Below are 17,390 nucleotides of genomic sequence, written 5' to 3' on the forward strand. Positions count from 1 at the left end.
ATTCAAGAGAGAACTTCAGAGTAAAGCTCATGTCTTGACTCTACAGCCCTAGGACTGATATAGAATTGCTTGTATTACCTGCTATCACTATGTATCAATAAAATTTCCCTATTATCAAATGGAAAGGTCATAGTCCGTCTGAGGATTTGGGTCCACCCAGAACAAGGAACTTGCATCATAAATCCAGTGCCAAGACTCTCAAGATATTTTGCTTCAATCCATGTTTTAATTTCCTAATCCAGCACTTTACCTTTCTTTCACTTCTTTTCTGTTTCATATGCATCTTTTCATTCATTTATTTAACAGATCATTTCAAATGTGTCATTTAGCCACTAGGATAAAAATAAGGATGCTCAATCTCAGTTGTCATTAGCTCTGCTAGTTTATAACCCTGTAATTCATTGCTACAAGGCTTAGCACATACATTACTTTTTTTAATTAAAAGCCAATATCTATGAGTAGCTTTATGCATGCTCCAGAGTGAGGGTGGGGGAGACATTTTAATTGGAGTGACTCTCAGGAGCCACTCTAAAATGACCACAGCATCTCGTGTCTTCAACATCCCACTCTTCAAACTGGCGATGAGGGAGCTATAACTAAAGCTCCTTCGATGAGCTTTAGTTCAAGCACCCCTGCTGCCATTCTGAAAAAGGGAATATTGAATGCACATGATGCCAAGGCTGCTGGAGCCTTCTTATTAGAACACTCCAGCAGACTCAGCTCTGACGAGTGTTCTAATTAGAACATATTGAAGCAGGCATCAGGCACATATATAAGTGCCTTATATGAGTAATACTACACAGAAATATAATCTTGATATTCCCTAATAAACACTATGGTTCCATTTATGGTATGTTTGACTTTAGGAAAATATTCAGGCATCTATTCTGCGAAGCCCAGTCAAGACACTAAACCACCTGCTTCATTCAAATTTCAAAGTGCTTTTAAATTCTTTCACTTCATATATTAATAATTTCCAGGAAAATGTGTGACTAAATTGGTGGCTCTCAACCTTTTTAGACTAAAAGCAACCTTTGCTAGGCTCAATGACCCCTTTCATAACTTTTATGAATTAAGCAGCACCCCATATCAAAAACTAATATATTTATTATAGTGCTTACTCCCTTGCAGAAGGGCCAGGCAGTGTGAGTGGGGGAGCAGCCATACTAAGAGAACCTGAGCCTGCCCTTATCTGCTTATCTCCTCATATTTCCTGAGTCAACCTTCAAAAGGATCTCATGGGACTGCAGAGTCACTGGACTAAATATACACAATTACAGTATTTAAAATTACAGTCTAAAACAAGTACATAGCAGTTTATGTATGCACAAAGGCAAACATATACATGAACAATACTAACAAATTTGCATAGAACTTATGACCTCTCAAACTGAAGGAAAAGAAACATACATGAACATTACAAATAATGAACAAGTCAATAGACCGTGATTTCACTGTGTTACTTGAATTCTTCATGGACAGTGTGTAGTCTGCTGATCAAAGTAGGAAGAGACAAGTTTTCAGCCTAACTTCTATTGTATAGCACTATAGGATGTCCAGGTCCAGAACAGGAGTGGCCGCATCTTACCAACCTGCCTAGTGACCACCTGGATCCTCCTCTTCCTTTGCTGACTGACCTCTCAGGCAGTCCACCCAGCCATCTCACCTGCCATGTCTTCATGTTATAGTTGGATTGGGAGGTTGCCCCTAGAGGTCAGCAGGGTTTGCTTCAGGTCTTACATCCTTGTCTGTCCTGAAATCTCCTGGCATTGGACAACTTTACTTTGGCTGGATCCCTCTGCCTGAGGTCCACTGTCTCAGGATCATAGGCATCCTGGCCCCAACTCTAGCCTCGCCCTTCATGGGCTCTGGGCCCCTCAGTTCCTGTCTTGGCCTTTGCGTGCCTCTGTCTCACCCTTCCTGGGCTCCGGGCTAGTGCCCTCAGTCTTTTCTGCTGCATGCTACAGCCCTTCCATTGGAAGCGGTGCTCCCCCCAGGCACTGCTTGTAGCCCCCAAGCTTCTTGGGGCTCACAGTTGGCCCTTGGCCTTAGCCTACTAGTGCCACCTACCCACTTCTTGAAGGGTTTAGTATCCAGAGTGTCCCCTAGCACCATTCTTGGTGGCTTCATCCTCCCCTACAGACACAACTTGGTCCTCCAGTTCAAACTTCAGTACAACAAAAAAGATGAGCATCCACTTCCATACATGAGGTTTCCCCTCTAACTCTTGGTCAATGTCATACTGTGATAACAAGCTGAAGCATAAGGCCAAAATATTTAGCTCCAAAGCCCGCAGGGGTGATGAAGGGGGTTCCTTGCAGCTACCTGCAATCTGAAGTCCTTCCTCCTTGGTAGGTGAGACCCACTTTTCTGAGGCCTCAGCCACAGTCCTGGCTGACCTCTCTGGGTCATATGACCCACCACTGCCTGTCAGTCACTAGTTGCATTTTGCTGGCTACACATGGGGTAGGCAGACATTATATTAAAGGGCTGTCCACCCCTACTAGACGCTCCAGGAGGCTTGAGCCAGCCAGCTGCTCCCTCTCTCCTTCAGTAATGTGGGAGGGGACCCATTATAAGTACCCAAAGCACGAGATATACATATATCCCAGCATGTATCTTCCTACTAATAATAACAAAGAATAAATTTACTTACATTTTTTGAGGAAAGCCAATAGGAAAAGATGAACCAGGAGCCTACTCTGTTCTCTCTGATTTATCTGTTGTATATAGAATGGCTTCTGATAAACATTTTTTGATTGGTAAATTTGACTTTTCTTTGATGTCCAACAGTTGAAAAGCAGTATGAAGAGGTTCTCCAGCAGTCCTGGGATAATAAAAAATTAGCCAAGATTAATACTCTTGTGAATTTGCAGGTATTAAGAGAACTCTCCTTATGTTTTAATTATACTACAGGTTAAAATTAGAAACATACTGTAAGTAAATACACAAATCACTACTTGTTAGTATACTGATGCTTAAAAGTGTTTGCTTCTATTTTGGTTTGGCTAAGATGGGCAACACTGACTTAAAAATTTATTAAAATATATTATATGTGGGTTAAGTGCTTTTGCTTTTTAAATGTCATATAGTTGATATTTAATAAATGCCATGGAATTTCATCAGATACAAAATGTGCTGCTGGATCACTTAGCTCTTGCCCTTGGCACAACTCCTCTGCTGCTGTAACTCTATACTTGTCTAACATGTGGCATTATGTACTTTTAATAAATTAAGAGAATAATTGTTGAATGTTAGAAGTTCCGTAGGTTGGACATATGCATGGTTTTATCTGTAGCAAATCAGCCTGTCCAGATATTAGAAAACTGAGAACACACGCACTAAAAGGAGTTTGACAATACCTGAAGAGTTTCACATTTACCTTAGAATGAATCAGAATGAATACATTAATCACACTTTCAAATGCCTCCCTTTCAGTGCTCAAGCAGCTTGTTTCTGCCTTTGCCAATTCCTCACAGTCAAGGATGACTGCTTTCCACGATTGTTTTATCTGTGTGTCCAAAGATGGCTGATGTGACCTATCCTGGTTCAACAGAGTCTACTGCACCTCGGATATGTGTTTGTGTGTCATGCTAGATTCTTGATCCTGTTCATAGCATGCTGTTTCTGCCACTCCTGCTTTTCCATCTCTTGTTGCTATTGTGATGTTTCATAGTACTGAAATCCCTGAAGCAGACTCTTCTTCCATTTTGAGCAGTCCTGAGTGAGTCTCCCCTGAGATGACATTGATGTTGCAGCTTATGTTGGCCCAGAGGACATCCCTGAAGCACTTTTTCTGCCCTCCTCTTGAGTGTACGCCTTGGCTGACCTGGGAGAATAAAACTTGCTTCAGGAGTCTGACCTCCAGATGATACAGCCAGCCCAACAAAATTGATGTTGGATGATCATAGCCCCAGTAGTCATGGTGTTTGCTTGCAGGAGGAAGCTAACATTGGCACACCTGTCTTCCCACCAGATTTGGAGGATCTTCCACAGGCAGTATTGATGGTACTTCTCCAGCAACTTTAGATGTCTCCTGTATGTTGTCCATGTCTCAGCTCTGTAAAGCAAGGAGGGGATAACAACTGTTTGATAAACCATGATCTTGGTTTTGGATGTGATGTCATGACCTTCAAACACCCATTTCTTCAAGCATCCAAAGGTGGCACTTGCACATCTGAGGCAATGTTGGATTGGTATTTAGATGTTTGCTTTTGGAAATTGGCTTATAGGTAATGTAGATATGCATTAGAACAATGGTCCAGGACAACAGCAAGGGCTAATTGGTTTCTAAAAGTAGGGCTCGACGAAACAGCACTGTTTCGTTTTGACTTCCATTTCGTCATTTCAACAGGACAGTGTTTCGTTTCAAGTTTTGTTTAATTTTGAAAGCACTGTTCTGTTTCATTTTGTTGAAACTTTTTTGCCGTTTCAACGTTTCGTCCATAGACTATAATGGGGAATCATAAATGGGGAATGCCTAAAACTTTGTCATTTCTTGCCTGATTCAGACGAAACTTGCAAGGATGGTAGTCCCTTCTGAGGACATGAAGTCTGCCAAGTTGCAAGGAGATAGGTGCATGGATTTCTGGGAACCTGCACTTCAAACAGATCATAGATTTCATAGATTTCATAGACATTAGGGGTGGAAGGGACCTCGGAAGATCATCAAGTCCAGCCCCCTGCCCAAAGGGCAGGAAGTCAGCTGGGTTCATAGGATCAAGTTCAAAGCAAAACTCATAACACTTGCTGGCAGCGGCAACCCCATGTCATCTGGCCTGCAGATCTGGGGGACCGAACCCCTAGGAGGGCTGTGGGGCTGTGTGCCCTGTACTGCAGCCAATCACAGCCCAGGTGGGGCTGTCCTGCCTCTCTGTTGCATCACCGAAAAGCAGGCACAGGCAACCTGGCATGGGCTCTGAGTGGCTGCATCACAGGGAGGGGAGAAGATGCTTTTCCACATGCTGAGTACCAGCTCGTAACCCACTGCTGCTGCTAGCCTGGGTCCCACACTGGCTCCAGGCTCGCCTGTCATGGCTGAGCTGTGGCAGCAGCTGGGCAGAAGCTGCTGCTGGGCTTGGAGGAAAGCCCGCCCCCATTCACCCCAACCAGGCAGTGTTTGGTGCAGCCACTGACTGGAGCCCGCACCGTGATAGGCTGCAGTGTGGCTGCTTCACCGCCACCTCTATGCCACTGGCTCCCATGGGCCCGCTCGCTCCCAATGCCCCATGGTGCAGCCACTTGCTGGGCTGCACCCTGTACCAGTCCCAAGTGACAGCAGCAGCCTCCTGTCACCCTGTGCTGGCCCTGGATCTGCACACCAGATGACAGGAGGCTCCTGCTGCTGGCTAGGACCGCCACTGAAGCCAAGTAAGCCCGGCTTTGAAACTCAAAACATTCAAAATGCTTTGAGTGCCCTTGTTTCATTTTGAAGCTGTTTCGAAGGCTTTTGTTTTGTTTCAATTTCACTGTTTTGAACTCGAAACACATTGAAACAGCTTTGAAATGAAGATGGCTAATGGCATACTGGGCAGCATTAATAGGAGTGTTGCCACCAGCTCAAGGGAAGGAATTATTCTCCTCTATTCAGCACATGTGCAGCACTGTGTCCAGGTTTGGGCCCCTCACTATTTTAGTCTACTATTTTAAGAAATTCATAATCTACTATCCAATCCTTCCAATGGAACCATTTGTCAAAGAAAACAGGGGAGTAAAGAGGGATCCAGAGTGCTACAGATTTCCTGCCAGTATTTGTCATTTTTGTGTGGTTTTTGATTGGGGCAGATGGAAAGGTGGGCAACTAGTGTCCTCTTGTGCAAGGCACTGTATAAATACATAACCAAAACATGAATTCTGTTTGGAGCAATTTACACAGAATCATAGAAAGGTAGGGCTGGAAGGGATCTCTAGAAGTCATCTAATACAACCCCTCCTTCAGAGGCAGGATCATCCCAACGTTCTGTACAAATCCATTGTCTAATCTCTTTGTAAAACTTCACAGTCAACCCTGACAAAACCAAGAGACATAAGACATAACAGCCTAGCCTGCTACAGATAAAGCAGGGGGACAACAGCAGGCAATGCCCTACTGCTATGAGAGTAATTTTAAAAAGTCTCAAGAGATCCAAAGAAGAGAGCCACACTTCCTGTTACAGGAAAAACTCCCAGTGTCTCTAGGAATATGACCATGGGATAAAATTCCTTCCCGACTCCAAATACAGAAATTGGTTTGACTATGAGCAAGGATAAATACCCTCTAGCTAGGAACCTCTGGGTTTAAAATCCAGCAGGATCATTAGCACACACCAACAAAAACCCCAGTCTTGGCTGCAACCAACCCAAACACAGTAGTAACAGGAAGGGGAAAAGAAATCCTTCTTGGTCCCATTGGGCAACCAGTAAAGCTGAGAAACACAGAATATGCCACAGTATAGTAATAAAATAGTAAAGCATAGGCACAGCTTGACCAAGCTGACCAAGGCTTAGTCACAGCTGACCAAGGCTTGTCCAACCTCTTCTCGACTTTGAGCGGTCTGACTCCAGTGATGGAGATTCCACAACTTCTCTAGGTAGTCTATTCCACTGCCTTACTGTTTCAACAGTGAAAAAGTTTTTCCTAAGGTCCAGTCCAAACCTGCTTCAAGCCACAGGTCCACATCCTGCTCTCTTCAGTAAGAGAGAAAATGTGTTTTTCCCTCCTTTGTATGGCTGCCCTTCAGATATTTTAAGACTGCTATCATGTTTCCTCTTAAATGCCCCTTCTGCATGCGGAGTATGCTGATTTCCTTCAACCTCACCTGGTATGGCTTGCCTTCCAAGCCCTTAATCATTTTGTCACCTATCTCTGGACCCCCTCTAACTTCTCCATGTGTTTTTTTTTTAATCTAGAGAACAAAACTACTATATAAGGCCTAACCAGTGCCAAGTTGAGAGATACTATCACCTGCCTTGCACCTAATGCTTCTGTTGATGCAGCCCAAGCCTGCATTTGCCTTTTGTGCAGCTGTATAACACTTCAGACTCATACTGAGTCAGTGATCTATCAATACTCCCAGATCATTTGCCAGTGTTGGTATCCAGCCAGGTGTCACCCATTTTATATTTGTTTTGGATTATTCTTCCCAAGATGCAGCACCTTGCATTTGTTTGCATTGAATTTCATCCTGTTTGCTCCAGCTCAACTTTTCAATCTGTCAATATCCTTCTAAACTGGGATTCTGTCCTCCAATATGTTCCTGAGCTTTCCCAGTTTCAAGTTGTCTGCAAATTTGCACCCAAATCATTAATAGATACGTTGAACCAGCACCTGGGTCAAGACAAACCTCTGTGGGACTCCACACAAAACCTCCTGCCCTTCTGACATAAATCCATTTATCCTTTACTTGTGGCTATTGAGCTAGTTGTCTACCCACCCTGTAGTTCCCTGGGTCCTTTCCTTCAGTAGCCAGTTCCTTCAGTACTCTTGGATAAAGTACCCTCTTCAGGCTGTGCTCACTTCATTCAAACCCATCCAAAGCTCTCTAAACTGTCTCCCATATCATCTCATCCCTCAGCTTGTCCCCTTCTTTATCAAAATAAAACTAGTTAGCTGTCTGGTTGGAGTCTAATTTTTGGTGAAGACTGAGACAACAATGTAGCTCTCCCTTCTTTGCATCTTCTGTTAAGAGTTCACCCTGGCTATTTCACAGTTGACTCATAATTTTCTTTGGTTTTTCTTTTCTGGTCAGCATACTTATAAAACTCTTCTTGTCTTTAACTTACCTTACCAGTAAACCTCAGGATCTCCTTCTCTTAACGAAAGAAATGAAGAATACTTTCCCCACATATCACAGAATGATTTGAGAAAAAATAGACAACACAAAATTCAAGGTCTCATGCATTTTTCAATCTATCCTGCCATTTATCCATGACAGAGAGCAATTGAGACTTTTTTGCTTTGTATTGTATAATTATCTCAAGATCAAAAGTTTTCTTGGGCTAGTTTCAATTTCTTATGATTTAGGTGCATCACAGAAGGGTCACTCAAAGGGAGTTTTTAGTTATTAGAATTTCAGACTGTGTACAACAGATGGACTTGACTAGGGTACATACTGGTGACAGTAACAGAATGAATGTTAAAAATGGCAGCAGGCTGTAATGAGATAGCTGTCTAAGATGCATTCCCTGCTATGTTGATGGTAGCCTGACAAAGAATGAATGATATGGACACAAGCTGTCAAGAGGGGTGCAAATAGGCAAGGTCCTCATTAAATAAAGTAATGTTGATACTGATAGCTCCCTGCAGTGACTCATCATATAGATAAATGGCCAGATATGGGGGCTGACAGATGGTGAATAACAGTTATATAATTGGAAAGTATATTTGAAGCTTGCTGAGGATGTTTCTGCAGCATTTTTATTTTTTATCCAGTTTGGGGGTAACTTTGATGTTTATTTTCCAAAAGCTTCATGCTTGTTTTTGCACTTTCACCCACATCTTAACCCTTGGCGTGTTGATTTCATTTATCTATTATGCATGCACAAAATTATTTTTCACAGTGCCTTTTAAAAAGTGTCTGCAACTACTATGGCTCTAAATGGAGCATCAAAATAAATGAGAACAAATTTAAATTAACAACACAATTCTCTTAAGATCGTCCATTGTCTGTTTTCATAAACATTTTGTCAAGCATTTAAAAAAGTAAAGCCAGCTGAGCCAGAGCATTTACTAATCAAGTAGTGGAGAAAAGGATGCTAGATATCCAGCTTAGAGCAGTTGAGCAAACCTATATCATTGTATCAAAGATTCTTAGAATGAATTGCCTTCAAGCTGAAATGTATTGTAAATATTAAAATTCTTGTTTCCAGAACCTCTTAAAATTATAATTTAGTTTTATTCCCAAAGAAATTATCTATGCAATTACCATGTTCAGTGAAAAAATGCTTATTAGAGAAGCAGAGGGGACCTGATAGAAACACAAAGGAGATGAAGAGTCAGTGGCTTATAATACTGAATGACCGTTAGCGGATCTTTATTTGAGCAATTTCAAATGTTTGTAGTGCATGTATAAACAATGGGCTAAGCTTTCAGTTTGCAGAACAAGGACAAAACAATGACTGATTTGAAAACACCACACCAGAAGTCTTTTTTTTCTTAAATATTATTATAGTCCACAGTTCATTAATTGTATATATGGGCCTGATCCAGCTCCCAATGAAGTCAACATAAGTCTTCACTGCTTTCCAGAAAGACTAGGTAAAACTGATTGTTAGTATTTTATTTATCCCTTTAATTCCTTACAGGGTGCATCTACACCATACAGATTTACATAAAATCATACATAAATGATATGCGGAACTGACTGACTAATCAGCTTTGCAGCAAAGTGTTACTGTCTACATGTGTGCCAATATTAGGGTGCAATAAATTAACTAACTCCACTGAAATGCATGTGTAGATGGTGGCAGGGGCAAGCTGAGGCATAAGGGTACTAAAGTATGGGGAGATGCCTGCTGCCTAGCCCTGCACTTTAGCACCCTTGTCACTCAGTTGGAACCATATTCCATTGCAGACCTTAGCTAAGGAAGGTTAGATTTAACCATTTGGAACCTGAAAACAACATAATCCTAGAGTCAAGGTTGCATGATGCTTTCTTGTGAAGCTTTTCGCTCTGACTTTTTGACATCTGCATTAGGAATCCAACCAGTCCCACAAGTCCACTCCCTGAATGTAATCTCATTGACAACAGATTATTAATAGACAAAGCAACTAGCTGAAATTTGCCCTACACTGAATTTTGAACCACCACATAACAGATGGTAATGTGTTGCATTTTTGACCAACTCGAGTAAGGAATTATTGTAGGGAAAAAAGGACAAATATCATCTAGATTTATCCTGGGCAAATTATGTTTATGGTACATATCTGAAGATGTCTTTCTGTTTTATACTATAGTAAGAGTTGTATAGCTTACCAGGCATTACCTCATTATGAAACCAAATTGGCACAGTTGGGGACTGATGAGTGAGTGAATAGCAGGGATCCTGGTTTTCCCTGATAAAAAAAAATCACAAATTCTCTAATAAAAACCCCAAAGCTGTGGTTAAAATTAAAGGCCTCCCACAGTCCCCCTGGCCCTGCTGGTGCCCTTCACTCCCCACTCATAGCTCCTGCTCCCCCAGCCCTGCTGGAGGAGGGCCCCAGCCTCCAGAGCTATGGACCCGGTTCTGCAGCCTCCTGCCTCCACTTCCCCCTGCTGCAGACTTAGGTGGGGTGGCTCCCTGCCACTGCACACACTCCTGGGGGGTAGGAGGGACCCGCCCCCAGATCTGTATGTGGGGCAGTACCAGGCTGCAGGCTTGGGCTCCTGCCCTGATTCCTTCCCCTAGGGCCTCTGCAACCCAGTGAGCATGACCCAGTGTGGCTGACAGCAGCCAGGCCATACAGGGATCTCCTTGTTACTGTGAGCTCTGTGCTGCCCTGGCAACTCACCTCCTGCACGTGCCACTGCTTTGAGGGGCGCAGCCCCGTGCATAAGGGGGCATGTCACCAGGGCAGCACAGAGCTCACAGTGGCAAGCAGTTTCTCCATGCAGCTCCTCTGCTCCCTGCCTTGCTGGGTCACGCCCACTGGGATGCAGAAGCCCCGGGGAAAGGAAACAGGGCAGCAAGGAGCAGTGGGCCTGAACAGAGAAGTTGTTCCATGCTGCAAGCTCCACTCTGCTTCCCTGTCCCGGGGCCTCCGTAGCCTGGCAGGCATGACCTGGCATGGCAGGGAGCAGACTAGCTGCACAGAGAAGAGACATGTTCCTACTCTCCACTGGGGCCCTGCAGCCATGCGTTGTGGCCCCAGGTCCCAAGCACAACCCACTGGGCAGCAGCCCCAGCCCTGCCCAGCTACTTCCTTCTCTCCCTACAGGGGCCTCAATCCCTCTTCCTCCCCCTACTTACCTGCTGGAGCTGTTCTGCAGGGTGCCTGGGGCCATGTGCGTGTACATGCATATGGTGCCTCTGTCTCACCACTGTCCTCCTGCTCCCTCCCAGTTCCCTGCAAGCTGGAATTCTCCCAGCCTGCAGGGGGCTCATTACAAAATCCGCAGGTTTCTCTGGTAAAAGAAGAAATCTGCTTTTGCCTATGGTAAAAGATAAAATCTGTGGTTTACTCCACTTTTCCATGGGAAATGGAAAACCCGGATACTTGGTGAATGGTTAAATGATGCAAGAACAATTGCCTGGTGTGTGTAACAATGAGTGTGAAATAGGTGTGTGAGAGAGAAGTGCAGGTATATGTGAGAGATTCTCAGAGAGGGCAAGTATCCAAGTGTTTGTATTTTTGCGTGTGAGGGACAATGTGTCCAAATGTTTGTAAAATAATTAGTATTCTGGCATGGGTGCTTTGGCATTTATAATAAACATGGGCTAGTACATTTTGGACCAAATTGCAAATTTCTTGGCAATTTTGCAAGGCTGGGCTAGTGGCTTACAACCTCCAAACCTCCCTTACAGGCATGCCCATGCCTCTCAGGTATTTCCAGACATCACTTAAGTGGGCACCTTGCCCATACCACCAGGCCACCTTAGGCCTCTACTCCCTTTTGGGGCCTCGGCCTTCGCAGCTTCCACCACAGCTCTGGCTGGTCCATTTGGCCTAGACTCCCTATATTGGACTAGACTCACTCAGGCTTCAGCCCCTGTCTCACCCTCTTGGGATCTTATCTCTGCCCTGCCCAGGCTTGTGGGCGCTTTCTGGGCTATGGCCGCCTAGCCCCAAGTTCCACTCCTCTCTGACCTGTGAGCTCACTAGCAAACAGTCTGGCCCTGAAGGTTGAAGGGAAAGGAGCTCTGCTTCAAGAGGCCTGCTCATGAGAGACTAAGATTCTGCTATGCCTATTGAGCCACAGGTAGAGAACTGGCAGCTGGCAGGGGACTGGAACAAGTATAGATGATGATTGTATTAGAGAGCCAGTAGTCTCAGAGAATTAAGTTACAGCCAGTGTACTTATGCTTGTGGGTTGAGCTTAACTAGTGGTTTGGATGGGATTAGAAAGGGGTGACTGGAGGTGCCAGTGATGCCCAAGGAGCACCCGGCTGTTTAGAATCTTACCAGAGGGCAGGGGCCTAATCGTAGCAATAGAGAGAGAAAATCCTGGGAAAGGCAAAACAAGGGTCAAGGCCCCTAAGCTCCTTTCCTTTCAGCCTTCAGGGCCAGACTGTTTGCTGCCCTTGGCTTATACGTCCCACAGACCTACCCCCTTCCAGTCACATGACTCCCTGGGCAGTCTGTGGGTGCTCTCTAATGTGCTTGGTTTACCAGCCTTCAGGATGGCCTATAACAGCAGAGCTAGCCCAGAAGTTGTTCTCTTTCTGCTTCCCCCAGGTTACTCTCCTATTGCACTAAGCACTTCTCATTTAAAGGGCTGCTAGCCCTCCTCATGACTGCCTGAACACAGTTTGACTTTATTTTTTCTCTCTCAGTAACAGGAGCTATACTTGGACTATAGTCAACTTCATGAAAACCAAGATACTTTACCAACCTACTCCAAAATATCCAGCTGCTCTTCCACATATTACAATTAGAGCACATCCCCTGAATAATGTTGAATATTTCCCCTAACTAGATAGTCACCTTTCCCAAAAAGTAAACATAGATGATGGTACTCAACACTGAAAAAATCTTCCAGTGCTGCTTTTGGACTTCTCCAAAGTCATGTCTTTAATGATTGTAACATCAGGACTCCAGCCAAACTTCTTGCCTAATAGGCTGTTGTCATCCCTACCCTTTTCAATGGGTGTGAAACCTGGACAATAGATCAGAAACACCTAAAAGCCTTGTACTGTTTTCATCAACAATACCTTCAGAAAATCCTCCATATCAATTGGAAGGACAGAGGAACAAATGCCATCATTCTGGCTCAAGTAAATACCACCAGCATTGAAGCCGTGTTTATATGGTACTAGCACTGTGGGACAGGACACATCAATAAGAATGCCTGACAACTGCCTTCTGAAACAGGTCATATACTCCCAACCTGCCAATGGTCACCACCCTGGAGGTGGGCAAAAGAAGCGATTCAAGTACACCCTGAAGGCCAGTCTGAAGAAATGTGATATTAGGGCATCAATACCTAAAAGACTAGAGCACTGAATCATCCCTGAGGGCACCATGAAGTATGACAAGGCATTAATAATTTTGAGCAAAACTGCCTCACTGTGGAATAGGTAAGGGAGACAAAGAAAAAAATGCTCTTTCCACCTCTTCCTTCTGGAACTATATGCCACATTTGCAGTCAAATATGCCCCTTCTGTTATCTCCAGACTCATCAATGACTTTCCTCTTTACTGGAAGACTGTCATCCTTGTATCAAGGGACTGATGATGACAACTAGTACAAGAGAGTGAGATATAAATGTAATAAGAAGTATTGCAAGTACTATATTTTGCCTCTTTCTAGTCACACTGGTGAAGTACCAAAAGTAAATAAAGATTAGGAAAAGGATATTTCAACATTTTTAAATAGTTAAATGTTTTACACAAAATTTTCATATTGGATTTAACCTAATTCACTTGCTTTACCTATCCAATTAATGTTATTCTTTTCCTAAGTCTTGTCTAAGGAAAGAAGATGAGTTTGTAATTTAAACTCTAGAGTGAGACCCAGATTCCTGAGTGTCACAGACTTCCCATGTGACCCCCCCAAATATTCATATCTGTGAAAAAATCTCCCATTTGTATGCATCCAAACCCACTCAGCTCATTTAGATTTATATCCAAATACTACAGATGCTCAGTGTTCGTAATTTAACCAAGAAATTAAGAATTAGCTCAAGTATGTTCTATAATGGGAAGATTTCTGATAAGAGTAGGCCCCCAACGTAGCAAACAAAGCCCCAGGACATCTGGGGCTGGAATATCAATGTTATGCAAATTTCAGGCTATAAATAAGTAGAATTTTTTTCAATTAAGGTAATAAACCATTTGGGCACTTTAACATATTGTGAGGTCCCTATGACTTGTATTCTTTAAATCAAGACTGGCTAATTAAAAAACAACAACTTCTATCTCAAACAGAAGTCAGAGGCCTTGAAAAACAACTATTGGGTGAAGCCTGTTATTTGAGTTATCAGGTCAGATGATATATAATCATAATGGTTCCTGCTTGCTGTGAAATTTATGAATCTAAGCAGTAAAATAATAATAATACTGTCCTTTTTCCACTAGCCTCAAATTCCAGTGTGAGGCTAGCTGGCAGGCAGCCCCTGCGCTGAAGCACTCTCATGTCCCAGCCAGCCAGTTTAGCATCTATACATGTGCTGCTGTGCACAAAAGAACTCTGCTATGGAGTTTATTAGTTTCCTAAACCCTAACAGGGAACACATGTAGATGTTGAGACATTTATTACAGAGCTAATTAATCAGCTCCACAGTAAACTTGTCATGGAGATGCACCCTGTTTGTGAAAAGTTTATTCCCGCGTCACCTCTTAGCAATTTATTAACCAATTGCAGCTGCCATCAGACATATTAGCTTTGATTAGTGTTATTTGTAATTTATGTTGTATTTAGTTGGTCACCTGAATTGGAATATTGTTTCTTCTCCTGTGAATGACATTCATTTTATGGTAGTTTGTGATAGATTCATATGGATGGTATACACTGAACAGGATAAGAACACCTTTAGTAGGCATGATGGGAGTTCTCTATCACTTGGATTCTTTAAATCAGATTTTTGGATGAAAAACTGTTTGTGGTAGTATTCATAAAGCAATGGTAATTTATGAACATTTATGCGAATACCCAGTAATTGTCCATATTCTCAAAAATAATTAATCTCACACAATGCAGTGAACTGAACTCAGTGCTCTTACTCATGAAAACAGTCACAAATATGAGATTTCCCCCCCCCCCCTCCGTTTTAAGCATTCTACCAGCTGTACTTGGTAAGAACAGAAAACAAAAGAGCAGTGCAATACATAATGATGTCAGTAATTAATGCACCTAGCTAGTGGATGACAAATGCAGGTAAATGTAAACTAATGAGTTCTGGACCCAAAAATAAAAAGTGTATTAAAGCTAAATCGAAAATGAACAGCAGGTTATTGACCAAAAAAATATTTGAGAGCTATTATAGACAAATCCTTAAGTCCTTTAGCCCATTAGTTAGCTAAACTGAAAAAATAAATGAGAGGCTGGAATGAATAAATGCTACAAGTGTACAAGCAAAATCAAAGTACGTGGTCATGTACATTGTTTAATGAGGCCTCATTCAGATTGTAGAACATAGTATTGCGAAGTAGTAGAGATGAACTCAGATCAATACCACAGGGACAAGATTTTCTAAATTTCATAGATTTCATAGACATTAGGAGCTGGAAGGGACCTCGTGAGATCATCGAGTCCAGTCCCCCCTGCCAGAGGCAGGAAGTCTTCAGGGATCAAAGACTTCCCAGCAAGATAAGCATCCAAACACCAGAAGAGTCTAGGGTAGGTGCTTGCACCACCTTTGGGGGGAATCTGTTCCTCAACTTGGACACTCAGACTGTAAAGAAGTTTTTCCTTATATCAAGGCTGAATTGGCCTTCCAGAAGCTTGTGGCCATTAGACCTTGTTATCCTTTGGGGAGCCTTGGTTAACAACTGTTCTCCCAGATCCTGATGCACCTTATATACTTATAGGTAACTATGATTAGCCTGCAGGATTCATATCCAGGTAGGTGACTAAAAAGCCTAATGTTCAAGAATCGTGAGCACCCAGAACTACTAATTTAAGCCCAGACACATAAACCTCTTATCAATAATTTATGATCTCCATGACCTCTCTATACGTTACTAGGAGCCATATGCCTGAGCCTTTTCTGAACATAAGAGACTGTTTCTAATATATGTAAATAGATTAAATCAAACCAAAAGGTGTCCCCAGGGTGAATCATTATCCTACCAACAATAACCAGACTCCAGACTTTCATAGATTCATAAGTATTCATAGATATAGGGTCAGAAAGGACCTTGCAGATCTTCTAGTCCAACCCCCTACCCTGGGCAGGAGAGAAAAGTGGGCTCAAATGACCCCAAGCTAGAATTGCCATTCTTATAGCAACAACATAGTAACCCAGGTTTTATATTACCTAGAAAAATATGCAGCTTTGCCTTCATTTCAGATACCCGCAGTCCTGCTGCTATTGGTGGGAGAAGAGGCCCTCAAACTGTTTGCTTTCAGTACCTGTTGAATTCATGTACTGAAAGCAGGATGAGGACAGAGCTATTTCAGCAGTGTGGATTTTGTCACTGTTGGTAGCTCTGGGAGGACAAGACATTAGCTAAAACAGAATCTGGATGTAAGATTTGTAAACTAAGAGAAGATATAATATTTCATTCTTGCTGTAAAAGTTTTACAAAATAGTTTTATTACATCACCATGACTAGATCTGTACATAGTCACCATAAAAGCTGTGTGTTTAAATTCCAAATTGCCTGCTAATGTCCTCCAATATAAAACCAGCTTCAATTTTTCCCATCTATAAATGTCACAGTATATTACTTATTGATATTGAAAGCAGCTATCATATCTTTGATGGGACATCTGGCACAGTAGACAGGCTGGCATTCTTTTATTCAGTTACCGAAGACCTCAGTTAATAACATCTGAGTGAACCCATGACTTAAAAATGCTTTTGTTTAAATACAGTCATTTTCAACGGTGATAACTACAATGTAAAAAACACAATGCCATCAAATTCTAAAGAAAGTGATGAAGGGTGCTGTGTTGAAAAAGTAAACTTAAATATATTCACCTCTTAATGTGGCTTCACTGCACTATATGGCTAGGGCACAAAAAGACTCCCTCATCTACTCATCTAGAAAGCAATTAATAATCCTCATATCAGAATCACTTTGAAACATGATGTGGAGGGCCATGAAGTATCATTATGATTATATCAACGTAGCAGCTATTTCCTGAATCTGACCAAGTCTAACCTATAGCAACCACAGAGAGCTCTTTCTCCTTGCAGCTTGAAATATCTGCTTGAAACTTAATGTAACTGTCCAAATACCCCTTAGGTCAGAAGTGGCTATAAAAAGTAACCTGAACCTTCAAGAGTCTATTCCTTCCTCAGATCCAGAGAGATTCAGGAAAATCTAAAGCCAGCCACATCGCTTTTAAAAGTTTAGTCTATATAGAAGATGATCGGGCCCCAAGTTTTAAGCTTAAAGGAACATTGCTCAAAGAAAACTTGTTAAATATTATAGACCTAATAATTTTATATATGTATATCTTATTTTATACATCGTCTACTAAAATTTTATTACAAAGGAAATTGCAAGAATATGGAATGTTTAGCTGTTCATCTCTTCTGGATATTTAGGCTCTGATCCAGCAAAGCACTTACACCCATGTTAAAACACATAAGGAATCCCAT

General features: G+C 42.4%; 1 long non-coding RNA gene across 3 annotated transcripts in view; it reads right to left on the reverse strand.

Moving 5' to 3' along the window:
- LOC109281627 (uncharacterized) overlaps positions 1 to 17,390 on the reverse strand; it is a 98,078-nt gene that overhangs the window by 57,913 nt on the left and 22,775 nt on the right. For all 3 annotated transcript variants that reach the window (XR_002088329.2, XR_002088330.2, XR_002088331.2), the window contains one exon: positions 2,657 to 2,827. This is a non-coding gene — a long non-coding RNA (uncharacterized LOC109281627). The remainder of the gene's footprint in view (positions 1 to 2,656; positions 2,828 to 17,390) is intronic.

Source organism: Alligator mississippiensis, chromosome 2 (genome assembly GCF_030867095.1).
Source record: "Alligator mississippiensis isolate rAllMis1 chromosome 2, rAllMis1, whole genome shotgun sequence".
Taxonomy (NCBI): Eukaryota; Metazoa; Chordata; order Crocodylia; family Alligatoridae; genus Alligator; species Alligator mississippiensis.